A 13884-nucleotide genomic window follows, 5' to 3' on the forward strand; every position below is an offset into this window, starting at 1 on the left:
GGAGAACCCGGGAAGCGAACCCAGGTCTCCTTACTGCGAGGCAGTAGCGCTATCAATGGTATGTATCATTATATATAATCCGCTACTGTGGCTGTCCATTTGTCTCTCCAGGATTTGAAATCACCTGTAGCTCACGTGGGTTTCCTCCAACAGTCCAAAATCATGCAGGTTAGGTGCATTGGCGATCCTAAATTGTCGCTGGTATGTGCTTGGTGTGTGAGTGTGTGGGTCCTACACTGGGTTGGCGCCATGCCCAGGATTTGTTCCTGCCTTGCGCCCTGTGTTGGCTGGAATTGGCTCCAGCAGACTTCTGTGACCCTGTTTTAGGATATAGCAGGTTGAAGGATGATTGACTGATGGACTCACTATACTTTGTGACGCCTACTGTCCACTTTCGGGGTGACATTGATCTCCAAGATTATGTCTCTTTTTAAGTGCCAGTTTAAGTGAAAAATTAAAGAAAACGTGAAAAGAAGAGCTGCTCAGGAAGCAGTAAGCACATCAACCTGTGAGCAAACGAATGGTAAACGTACTGAGAGAGAAAGAGGATGAAAACTGTAAGTCAAGTGTATTCACTGCAGTGTGCTGTTACTGGTATAGATAGATAGATAGATAGATAGATAGATAGATAGATAGATAGATAGATAGATAGATAGATAGATAGATAGATAGATAGATAGATAGATGGGCGGCACGGTGGCGCAGTGGTAGCTGCTGCCTCGCAGTTAGGAGACCCGGGTTCGCTTCCTGGGTCCTCCCTGCGTGGAGTTTGCATGTTCTCCCCGTGTCTGTGTGGGTTTCCTCCCACAGTCCAAAGACATGCTGGTTAGGTGGATAGTTTGTTTGTTTGTTTGTTAGTTTGGATTCAGCTGGTAAGAAAATGGATGGATGGATAGATAGATAGATAGATAGATAGATAGAGGCACTATATAAGAGATAGATAGATAGATAGATAGATAGAGGCACTATATAAGCGATAGATAGATAGATAGATAGATAGATAGATAGATAGATAGATAGATAGAGGCACTATATAAGCGATAGATAGATAGATAGAGGCACTATATAAGAGACATTTCATGCTTTGCCTCAAACCATCACTCATTCTGTAGATTTCCTAGGCATTCTATACAATACCTACTTTCACACACTGCAGCTACCAAAGATATAGATATATAGTGATGCCCAGGCACGTACAGCCACCCTAACCCCGACACAGACAGTGTGACACAGACAGGCAAGGCACAGGTTTTGCACACAACACACACTTATATTTACAGTCAGGAAGTGCTTTTCTTTCGCTCCCCACAGCACAACACAGTACACAAACCACCAACACAGTCCCTTCTCTCAGCCAGTCCTCTACACAGGCTTTGTCCTTCCTCCTCCCGAAACTCTGGCTGTTGACTCCTGGCAACTGGCCCCTTTTCACAGGGCACCCGGAAGGACTCCAGGTGCCTTACGAGCTTCTACCAGCAGCACTTCTGGGTGTGGTGGAAGTGCTGCCAAATAGAGCCCCTAGAATATCTATGTGCCCCATGCCGGTGGCCACAGGCCCCAACAAGTTTTAGCTTCTTTGCTCATGACCCTTGGCCCCGGTGGAAACCAAGGGGGCTGCCGTCTGTTGGTCCGGGAGAGAAGCTGTCCTGGAAATACTCTTTCCCCCTGTCCTTCCATAATCAGGCTGTCCACCACCATATATATATATATATACACGTACACATTCATGGCTTCTCAGTATTATCTGCCTGCCCAGTCACATCTTACTATATGCACACATACATATATAAGTGCCCACCGTAATGTTGGGTTTGACAAAGACATGACTAAAGTGCACATTGCAAATTTTAATTTAAGGGTATTTGCACGCATTTGGGTCACACCATGTAGAAATAACAACACTTTTTCTACATGATCCCCCCATTTTAGGTCACCATAATGTTTGGGACACAGCGATGGAAGGTCTATTAAAGCCGTCATATTTAGTTCTTTGTCATATATCCCTTGTTCAATGACTGCTTGATTCATAGACGTCACCAGGTGCTAAGGATCTTCTCTGGTGTTGTTCTGCCAAGCCTCTAATGCGGTCATCTTCAGATCCCGCATTTTTTTGGGACTTGTCCCCTTATGTTTTCTCTTCAGCACGTGGAAGGCCTACTCATTTGGATTTAAATCAGGTGACCGTCTTGGCCATTCAAGAATTTTCCATTTTTTAGCTATGAAAAACTGTGTTGCCTTAGTACAATGTTCAGATCATTATCTTGTTGTAGGATAAAGCACCGTCCAGTGAGTCATGGAGGTGGGGATGTTATGGATTAGGCATGTATGCCCGTCACTGATACTGGCACACTTACCTTCATTGATGATGGAACTGGTGACGGCAGACGCACAGTAAATTCTGAGGTGTACAGAAACATCTGATCTGCTCAAGTTCCAGTGAGGTCTTCCTTGGCCTACCAGTCCCTTTGTGATTACTGAGCCCTCCAGTGTGTTCTTTCTTCTTCATGATACTCCAGACAGTTGATTAAGGTCATCCTAAGGCTTTACTGATATCTCAAATGGTTTTATTCTTATTTTTCAACCTCATTGTGGTTTCTTTGACTTTCATTGGCACAGCTCTTGTCCTCATGTTGAACAATGGCAACTAAAGACTCCAACGGTTAGAAGTAAGCTGAGGTATCTGATGAAGCCGTAGAGCACACATGAGCAATTCTAAACACCAATTGTCAAAAACGTTATGGTGCCCTAAAATGGGGGGACCATATAAGAAAAAGTGTCATTTCTACATGGCGTGACCAAAATGTACGCAAATACCATTAAATGTAGTGTGTACTTTAATCACACCTGAATTGTTTGGACTGTAAATCAAGGAAACGTGTGTGTTTGTCTTAAACATTATGGAGGGCACTGTAAACTTACCTTGCCTAAATTACTAGCAGCTGAATTATCCTTCTATAAATGGTAGACACATTGTTCTAGCATTCTTTTGCTATCTTTTTCTTATTAATTCCAGTTTTAAGTTTTGCATGGTACATGGGTCTTAAAATGTGTTGATGGACAATTGATGTATAGGTTGTATGATGATGTGGTGGTTAGCGCTGCTGATCCTCACAATTCTAGGGACTTGTGTTAAAGTGTGCACATTCTCCCATTGTCTTCCTGAGTACTCCATGTACTGTACTTTACATCCCAAAGATCTACATATCACATAAGGCTGGCAAATGACTGAGTTCGTCTTGCAACCCCAAACTGGATTAAGCAGGTCCTGTACTGGAAGCAATGATGAGTTAGTGGTCTGCATGTAAACTGGTGTCCTATGCAGTGCTGGTTAACTGATGCTTCAAGAATTGGTCCTCTTACGGGAAACGTGCGTTGAGAAAATTAATAGGTGGATAATTAACCTATATGAAAAAAAAATCACAAAATAACTACTGCGGTGGGCTGGCGCCCTGTCCAGGTACTCCGGTTTCCTCCCACAGTCCAAAGACATGCAGGTTGGGTGCACTGGCGATTCTAAATTGGCCCTAGTGTGTGCTTGGTGTCTGTGTGCGTGCCCTGCAGTGGGCTGGCACCCTGCCCGGGGTTTGTTTCCAGCCTTGTGCCCTGTGTTGCCTGGGATTGGCTCCAGCAGACCCCCGTGACCCTGTAGTTAGGATATAGCAGGTTGGACAATGGATGGATGGACAAAATAACTAAATAGAAATAGAAAATCAAACAAATTAAAAATGAAGGAGTTGCAACAGCAAATGGAGCACAACACTCCTGGTTGGACTGCCCCAAGTTGGAATTAGGGCTGCTTTTGTAAACACTGAAAAAAATCCTTCAGCAGCCGTTGAGCCTCAGGTTTCATCTTATCAGTGCTCTTGCATCTGCGTAAGTTTGATTTTAACGTTGAAAAAGAGGCGTGTTTCGAAATCCATTTCCCTCCTCTTCTGGTGAGGCTTCAGGGGTATTAATGATGGAGGAACTTAACTGCGGCAGACAGAATCGATTCCCCTTCAGCAAGCACCATGATGAAAATAACGACGGTTGTCCTTGTGCTGATATCTCTGGCGGCTTTTATGAGTAAGTCTGCTTCTCCATGTCTTTATGGCGCATAGTGGAACAGTCTATCTAGATAGACTAGAATAGTCTACACACAACTATTCAGGTCTTCTGGAGGGCTGTGTCGCTGGCAGCCATCTCTAAACTGCAGCAAATGTTGGGTTGCTTATTTTCGTGTAGGGAGTTGGGTTTGGGTGTGAAATGTTTGACCAGACGATGGGACTAAACAGGACACCTTCCATTAATTAACCTTTTACATTCTCTCATGCTGCATCTGTATTTCTCCTCCCCAGCTGAACAACAACTTCACGTAGAGGCAATCAATTGCCGAGGATACTATCAAGGAGAATGCAAGCCACAGTGTAACGCTGGCGAAGAAGACTATGGGCAACAGTCTTGCCAGGAGAGTTACCGGTAAGTGAGAATGAACTGATTCAATGAGAAAAGAATATTTCAAGGTTATTGATGTCATTTTGTATCTCACACGCTTGCTTTTACCAACAAATACACACAGACTGTAAACTTAAACTCCTCCAATCACTTTCTGATTTGCTTACTAACATCAGGATCATGGAGGGACTGTAGCCTATGCTGGCAGCAGTGGACACAAGGCAGGAAGCATCCCTTTACAGGATGCCATTTCTTCATGGGGCACATTCACACACACACTATAATAATATGTATATTTTAGATTTAGCAAGTGAAGTGGAATAAACAAACACAGACATGATGAGACCACTCAAACTCCGCACATGTAGGCACAAACAAGGTCAGAATTTTAATGAAGGACTCTTAGCTTCTATGCCATCCCATATACATTTATATACACATGGAAGATGTCCCATTTTATAATACACATGTGCATCTATGTGTCCATATACTTGCATGTGAGTGTGTACCAAGTTTCATCAATATACAGTAAACGTCATAAAGCTGTGCTCGAATCCCCAGGTTGGTCATTAAGCTGTTTTTTAGGGTATTCCTGTTTTATTACCACTTACCCAAAGAAATATGTTTCAGTTTATTCTTTCTTTTCCTTCAGCTGCTCCCATTAGGGGTCGCCACAGCTGATCTTCCTCTTCCATATCTTTCTGTCCTCGTCATCTTGTTCTGTCACACCCATCACCTGCATGTCCTCTGTCACCACATCCATGAACCTTCTCTTAGGCCTTCCTCTTTTCCTCTTCCCTGGCAGCTCCAATCTTAACATCCTTCTCCCAATATACCCAGCATCTCTCCTCTGCACATGTCCAGACCAACACAATCTCACCTCTCTGACTTTGTCTCCCAACCGTTCAACCTGAGCAGACCCTCTTTTGCATGTTGCCGGGGTCTGCTGGAGCCAATTCCACCCAACACAGGGCACAAGGCAGGAACAAGTCCCGGGCAGGGTGCCAGCCCACCGCAGGGCACACACACTCCTCTGCCAACATCTACACTGACTATTTGTTTTTGGAGGAAATAGAGGCATGGATGAGGCTCAACTTCCTTCAGCTGATCTAAAACGGAAGCCATTTTAGTTGGCACACCACACCATCTTCGTTCTTCTACCATCACCAGTATCACTTTTTCTGGTCAAAACATTCCTCTTTCTACATTTGTTACCAATTTGGTTGTTAAAATGGACTCTCAACTCACTTTTGACACCCACATTAAACATCTCTGTAAGTCATCTTTTTACCATCTCAGGAACATTGCTAAACTTCGTCCAACACTTACCCTGGCAGATGCAGAGAGGCTTGTCCGTGCCTTTGTCTCGTCCAGGCTTGATTACTGTAATGCGCTCCTCATTGGGATTCCTGGCAAGAGTATCCAGAGAATCCAGTGCATTCAGAACAGCCAGGATCCTGATGAGGGCGCGTAAGCTTAGCCACATCACTCCTATCTTGAAAACCCTTCACTGGCTCCCTGTACCACTTAGAATTGAGTACAAGGTTTCCCTCCTTACCCATCAGGGCATCTATGGATCTGCTCCCCTGTATCTACAGGAACTCTTTATCCTTCATACTTCCTCACGCAGCCTCCGCTCTGTGCATACTAACATTCTTCAAGTTCCCAGAGCTAAGCTTAGCAGTATGGGTGATTCTTCGGTGGCACTTAGGCTGTGGAATTCTCTCCCTGATTACCTGAGAGCCCCACAGTCGACTGATGCTTTTAAATGAAACCTAAAAACGTATCTTTTTAGGAAGGCATTTTGTTAAATTATTTCTATAGATTATCTTGTTTGTTAATTTTATTCTTATTTTGCAGCACTTTGAGATTGTTAAATATAAAGCGCAATATAAATACAATTTTTTTACAACAACATTTATTTATATAGCACATTTTCATACAAACAGTAGCTCAAAGTGCTTTACATATTAAAGAATAGAAAAATGAAAGACACGATTATAAGACAAAATAAATCAACATTAATTAACATCGAATAGGAGTAAGGTTCAATGGCCAGGGGGGACAGAAAAAACAAAAAAACTCCAGACGGCTGGAGAAAAAATAAAATCTGTAGGGATTCCAGACCATGAGACCACCCAGTCCCCTCTGGACAATCTACCTAACATAAATGAAACAGTCCTCTTTGGATTTAGGGTTCTCACGGAAGGACTTGATGATGATGATGGTCACGTAGACTTCTGGCTTTCAGTCCATCATTGTTGGAGCATCATGAAGCTTTGAGTAGGTGGAGGTGGCGCAGGCTGCCACCACAAAGAAACCGGAAAAAGAAACGGAAGAGAGTAGGGTCAGTACGGATTTTAGAGCCACTCTTTGGATTTAGGGTTCTCACGGAAGGACTTGATGATGATGATGATGATGGTCACGTAGACTTCTTTTATTATTATTATTATTATTATTATTATTATTATTATTATTCACACACCTAGCACGCACTAGGGACAATTTTAGAATTGCCAATGCACCTAACCTGCACATCTTTGGGCTGTGGGAGGAAACCCACGCAGACACAGGGAGAACATGCAAACTCCATGCAGGGAGGACCCGGGAAGTGAACCCAGGTCTCCTAACTGCGAGGCAGCAGCGCCACCATGTCGCATTTATTTATATATATATATATATATATAGGGTGAGTCAAAATTATGTTAACACTAATGGTACTACTATGTCTATACTTGTAGACAATTTATGTGCCACATATGGTGCATGTATTGAACATGATGGCGAACAGGTTCAGACATTCCTGTAAATCATCTTGCACACATGAATTACGTTTTGTGAATAAATTGATTCCGCCATTCAAATGTTAACAGAATTTTGACTCCCCCTAATTAAAAACAGCATCAACCCCTGTGGTATGCCACTCTTAGCATCAGCCAATTGTGATAAAGTTCCTTGCACCGTAAACTTCTGCTTTCTGTGTGTGAGCCAATTTTGCATCCATCTACAAACATCGCCCTGAACTCCCACTTCTTTTAGTTTGATGCCCAACCTCTCATGTGGCATCTTATTATCAAATGCTTTCTTAAAGTCCAGATAAATAATATCATCTGCTCCACGCTGGTCATATCCCTTTGTTGCTTCCTCAAAGATTCCAGCATGTTTGTAAAACACAACCTCCCTCTTCTGAACCCATGCTGACTCCCCCACAGTCCCAAGAGATGTGGTCAGGCTGAAAAGCCCCTGTGTGAGGAGTGAGTGAGTGGGTGTGCGTGTGAGTGTGAGCATGTGTTCTTTGTGATGGACTGGCATCCCAGCCAGGGCTGGTTTTTGTTGTGGATATGATGTTGCTAGACTGGAAAACTCACATTCAATTGGACGAATCTGTAAAACATGATGCTTACTTAGAAAACTTTTGATTCATGGTAATCCCAATCCTCAAATCTACTGTGAATATATATCAATCTACTCTCTATATATGAAATCCTAAGCCTAAAAGTGCAATGATTTTGTGCAGCGCTTTTATGTGACATTTTGATGTCATTTTTTTGTCTCACTTTAAATCAGGCTTATTTTAAAACCTACATGTATATGTTTGGTATCATTCTTTTCAGAATTTATCAAACTTTAATGTGATGTTGTTAGATTTTCACATTCTTATTATGTTTTTAAGTTATAAAATAAAAAATATCAAGAGCTGACATCCCGCGAGACAAGACTTTGTGCCAAGAGATTTAACCACACCCGGGGCTGGAAATAAAAGACAAAGAGTAGGACAGCTGCTGTACAGGCTTTTAAATGTTAAGATGCAGATCACACGGCATGGCAGCAGCAGCAGGCAATCCAGCAGCTGATCGAGCAAAGAGGAGGTTAAAAAAAAAACTGTATTTGTGCCCCATTGTATCATCATTAAAGAGGGGGTTTTGGAGGAGCAACCGCGTCTCTTTGGGGTGCGTTCAGCCCCCTCTTAACAATCCAAGCAGCAGAGATGTGAAATGGCCTGGGGGGTTGGCAAGCAAAGCGAGCAGGGGGTGAACCCCCTAGTACAGGGGTCCTCAATCACGGTGGTCCTGAAGAGCCGCAGTGGCTGCAGGTTTTTACTCCAACCCAGTTGCTTAATAAAAAGCACTTATTGCTAAAGTAACACTTCTGCTTCACTTTAGTGATTTTGAGCCCTTATTGCTTCATTTTGTCTTAAACAGCTATTTTAATTGCTCCTTATTATCAATAACATGCAAATGACAAGAGAGAGCAGCATTTCTCCATTTAGCTTATTTACATTTACACCTGTGTGTATTTATCTGCACTATTGGGTTTAATTAAATACTTGGAAGAAAAATGAAGAGAAAAAAGTGAAGGACTGAGAATTACTCGTCCATTTTAGCCTTCAAATCATTTGCATGATAGAAAGGGAAAGAAAATCTAGGATATGAGAATGAGCTGACATAGCAGAGTTAATTTAATTTCATAGCTTGTTAGTGCTTTATTGGCAAGAATTGCTTTCTAATTAAGCAACCAGGTCAGAACAAAAACCTGCAGCCACTGCGGTTCTCCAGGACTGGGATTGAGGACCCCTGCCCTAGTATATATACTGTATATAGATATACAGTGCCCTCCACTATTACTGGCACCCCTTGTAAAAATGAGTAAGAAGGGTTAGAAAAAAAATCACTGCTTGCTGAAAGTTCCTATACACGCCAGTCTGCTCAACAATGTTCAGTTTAAATGGGAAGCATGCTTCAGTTACATTGTTTCACATTAATTTCCAAGGGTACCAACAATTGTGGCACATGTGTTTTTGTTAAAAATATGTATTTCTTGATGAGGGCTTTGTTTTTCTTTGAATGAACTTGTTTCAATTAAAAGTCAGAAGTTGATGTGATTTTTTGTAACCCTTCTTACTCATTTTTACAAGGGGTGCCAATAATAGTGGAGGGCACTGTATATATATACTGTACAAAGTAGATATCCACACTGGTTTTTATTGACTCTCTTTCTCTCTCTGCTCTGTTTTAGGTGCTGTGTTCCTCCAAAAATGAAGGTCCATGCATAATGTCTGCTTCAGATCCTTGTAGAGTTGGCTTACCTACGGTGACTGTCATTAATTCTTAATTCTGTAATACTTGCTATATGCAATATGTAAAGTTTAGAACAAATAAATACCCTGTTTTGTACTACATAAAAAAATTGTCTGGACTTTTTCTAATAATCAAAAAGAATGCAAAAAAACTTTTAATAAATGGATGCCATTCAGTCCACTATGCTCATTTGGTAAACTGATACATAAGTAGTCCCACTATCCCTTCTTTATTCTTTTCTGTCAAGGTTTTACTAGATCATCCTTATGAGTCGGCAGTTTGTTCTAGAATGCCATAAAAATGTTTTGGGAATGTATGCTACCTGGTTTCCATCCTAAGTGTCCTCCCCTTTAGTCTCCGGCAAGTACTCCCGTATACACAATTCACAGTTTTAGTTAAGAATTCCACTATTGATGCTTTATGAATTTCATATAAAACTATCCACACAGCATGACAACATAAGATAATAAAAAAGCTGAAAACAATTCAGTAGAGAGTTGGATCGTCGTCCATCCATCCATCCTTTTTCTGACGCTTTTTCAGGTAACAGTCAAGGGGATATCCCTCTACCTCATGACTTCCTCAAACTCCCCTGGAGAAATACCAAGGCATTCCCAGGCCAGCTAAGACCATAATCTCTCCAGCGTGTCCCCGGTCTCAACACACACAAGGTGGCCTCCAAGTGGGACATGCTCAAAAACCTCACCCAGGGTAGCATACAGGGGTCATCATAATCAGATGCCTGAACCACATGCTCCTTTAGATTAAGAGTAGCAGTGGCTCTACTTTGAGGTTCTCCCAAATGTCTCTGCTCTCTCTAAGGATGACACCCCAAGAAGGAAGCTCACTGTCGCCATTCTTATAGGCACCTCCCAAAGCTTCTGGCCATAGGTGAGAGTGGGAATGTAATCTGACTGGCAAACTGAGAACTTTGACTATCAACTCAGCTCTCTCTCCATCAAAACTAACTGCTACAATGTTCACATGTTCTGATCCCCATGTCGATTTTCCTGCTCCACTCTTCTTTCACTCATGAACAAGACCTCAAGGTACTTAAATTTCTCCACCTTGTTCCTGACCTGGAGTTGCACCCTACCCTTTTCCTAATGAGGGCCATGACCTCGGACTTGGAGGTGCTGATCCTCATGCTGACCGCTTCACACTCTGCTGCAAAGTGCTCCAGTGTGTGTCTGAGGTCACATCCAAATGAAGCCAACAGGACCACATCATCAGCAAAAAGCAGAGATGTGATCCTGACGAGGCTACTGAACTGAATACCCTCCATTCCATGGCTGCACCTAGAAATTCTGTCCACAAACATTATGACCAGAATCGATGACTGAGGGCAGCCCTGGTAAAGTCCCAAACCTACCAAGAATGAGTACAACTTATGCAAACAATACAAACCAAGCTTTGCTCTGGGACCAAATAACCCCCAAACAGCTGGCCCAGTACCCAATACTCCCAAAATAACCCCCACAGGACACCCCCAGCTAGGGATGTAGTCAAATGCCTATTCCAAGTCCACAAAACACATGTAGATTGGTCAGGCCTACTCATGTGTACCCTCCAGAATCCTTATGAGGCTAAAAAGTTGGTTCGATGTTGCACAGCTGGGACAGAATCCACATTGTTTCTCGTGAATCCCAAGTTCAGTCACCAGTTGGACACTCTCTTCCAGTACCCTGGCACAGGGGAGGCTGTAGAGTGTGATTCCTTAAACCTTAAATATCGGGACCACCACCACCTCAATTTGCCAATCCAGAGGCACCCTGAAGAGACGTGTCAGCCAAGGCAGCCCAACATCATCCAGAGTCTTCAAGAACTCTGAGCAGCAAACATCACCCACTCCTGGGGTCCCATAACGAAGGAGTATTTTTTTAACCACCTCAACAATCTCAACTCACGAATGTCTCAAAAACACAGAAATAAACTGATTGCAATTTGAACGTTTGCTAGCAGCAACACAAGTTTATCTTAGTGCTTCCCAAGTTCTAATGTTCATTTTACTCATATTTACAGTATCGAGCACGGCTGCCTCATAGATCCAGGTACCTATGTTCTGTTCCTGACATGGCCGCGGACTTATGTGGAGTTTGCAAGTTCTCCGACGTCCATGTGAGATTTGTTGTAATTCACAAATTTTCTCAATGTTACACAGTATATTAATTGTTGAATCTCAACTGGATCTCTATGAGTCATTGTGTTTGTGATGGTGAATGGTGAACTTTTCAGGTTTTGTTCCTACCGTGTATCCAATGCTACCAAGATAAGTTCTGGCTTCAAATGCGAACACGTTGATAAAGACAGAGCTCTTCAGAGCCTCATAGTATAATGGATCTGTACTTACCTCTACTTTCTCTTCTGTTTCCTTTTCCAGTGTCCTTTTGGTGGTGGCTTGCGCCGCCACCACCACCTACTCAAAGCATCATGATGCTCCAACATTGATGGACTGAAAGCCAGAAGTCTACATGACCATCATCATCAAGCCCTTCCGTGAGAACCCTAAATCCAAAGAGGACTGTTTCATTTTATGTTAGGTAGAATACCCAGAGGGGACTGGGCGGTCTCATGGTCTGGAATCCCTACAGATTTTATTTTTTTCTCCAGCCGTCTGGAGTTTTATTTTTTTGTTTTTTCTGTCCATCAGACCATACTCCTTTTCTGTTAACTAATGTTGTCTTATTTTATTTTCTTATTTTGTCTTTTATTTTTCTTTTCTTTATTATGTAAAGCACTTTGAGCTACTTTTTGTATGAAAATGTGCTATATAAATAAATGTTGTTGTTGTTGTTGTTGTTGTGGAGCGCTTATTGAAAATAAACTTTGATTATTTTACAGTCCCTCCCTTTCAAAGATCCAAGAGGACAATAGGGAAAAAGATCTCTCACTCAACATATCAGAAAAGGAGTGGAAGGTAGCAATGCAGAGAATTCACTCGAGCTCCATATGCACAAAGCATACAATTATTCAACTCAAAATTATATATCTGTCTCACTTAAAACTGTCCAAAGTGTTTCCAGGGCAAGACCCAACCTGCGAACGCTGCAATCAAGCTCCACCCTCACTGGGTCACATGTTTTGGGCCTGCGCCATATTAACATCATTCTGGATCAAAATCTTTCAATGCATTTCAGGCAGCCTTGGTGTCACAATCCCTCCTAACCCACTAACAGCTGCGTTTGGTGTTCTTCCAGATGGGTTTAAAGTGGAGAAGGACAAACAAACTGATTGAATTCACTATAGGGTGGTCCAGATCTAATTATGCAATTTTCATTACGCTATAACTTATGAAGTTTATTACATAGAAAATCCCGGACCATCGAGAAGTGTGTGAACTGATGACATTACGGATCGTCTTTGCGCCAAACTGGAATCGTCCCCGCATAAATCAGAGTCATCCAGATGATCTGGATCTGCATAATTAGATCTGGACCACCCTGTACACTTTTGGCACACGGACTTATTTTGCTAAATTGGAACAATCCTAACTCTCCCCTTTTAAGTCAGTGGGTAACTGATGTTTTATACTATTTGAAATTGGAAAAAATCAAATTCTCAGTTAGAGGATCGGTACAGAACTTTTTCAAAATCTGGCAGGATCTAATCAATAATATTTTAGAATAAGAAGAAGTAATTCTCTCCGCATTTCTTTTTCTTCTCCATTCATCTCTATTTCCCTATTAAACTCATCAATTTAGGTATGTTTACAAGCTTTAAGCTTTACTCCGTTGGCCATGCTCTCTTTCTCAGGGGTGGGGCTCAATTTTTTTTCAATCCTATTTTTTGTAAAATTTGATTTGTTTGTATAGAATGATTACAATAAAATTAATAAAATTTTAAAAAATAAATAAATAAATAAACTTTGTATTTTATGAAGACCTGGTGCCCTTATATCTAGCTAGGGTTTGATGGTAAAATCCCACTGTAGAGGACAATTCTGAAAGTGTTCTTTGGGACTTGCATGCTTTTGGACTTTTTGTTCATAATATATCCAAACTGTATAAGTTATGTTCAGCTAGGGTTGCCGGACGTCCCTTATATATGGGACATGTCCCATATTTGATCATTTTGTCCCCTGTTCTGTACTGACCTTTTAGAGACACCCACATGTTCATTTTCAAATTTCGTAATAAAAATTTATTTTTACTACCTTCTTACGGTACTTAGTTGTAACTTTATAAGTAATTATACTTTCTTTTCTCAGATTCTCTTGATGAAAATAACCCAAATGTAACGAGGACACGAGTGTTTGCTGCCTCTCTGCGCCTTGTTCAGTTGCTATGGTTGGCTGAGGACGGCGACTCTCTGACCGTTTTGCTCTCCAGCCGCGCTGCTGTGCAGTTCAGGATCAGCATTGCAACATACAGTG

The 13884-nt window shown here is 41.9% G+C and overlaps 1 long non-coding RNA gene across 1 annotated transcript; it reads left to right on the forward strand.

Moving 5' to 3' along the window:
• Positions 1-3974: 3974 nt before the first annotated feature.
• LOC120530041 lies at positions 3975-9599 on the forward strand. Its single transcript, XR_005633888.1, has 3 exons — positions 3975-4065; positions 4338-4458; positions 9451-9599. It is a non-coding gene; the product is annotated as an uncharacterized LOC120530041 (long non-coding RNA).
• Positions 9600-13884: the final 4285 nt, after the last annotated feature.

This window comes from Polypterus senegalus, chromosome 5 (genome assembly GCF_016835505.1).
Source record: "Polypterus senegalus isolate Bchr_013 chromosome 5, ASM1683550v1, whole genome shotgun sequence".
NCBI lineage: Eukaryota > Metazoa > Chordata > Cladistia > Polypteriformes > Polypteridae > Polypterus > Polypterus senegalus.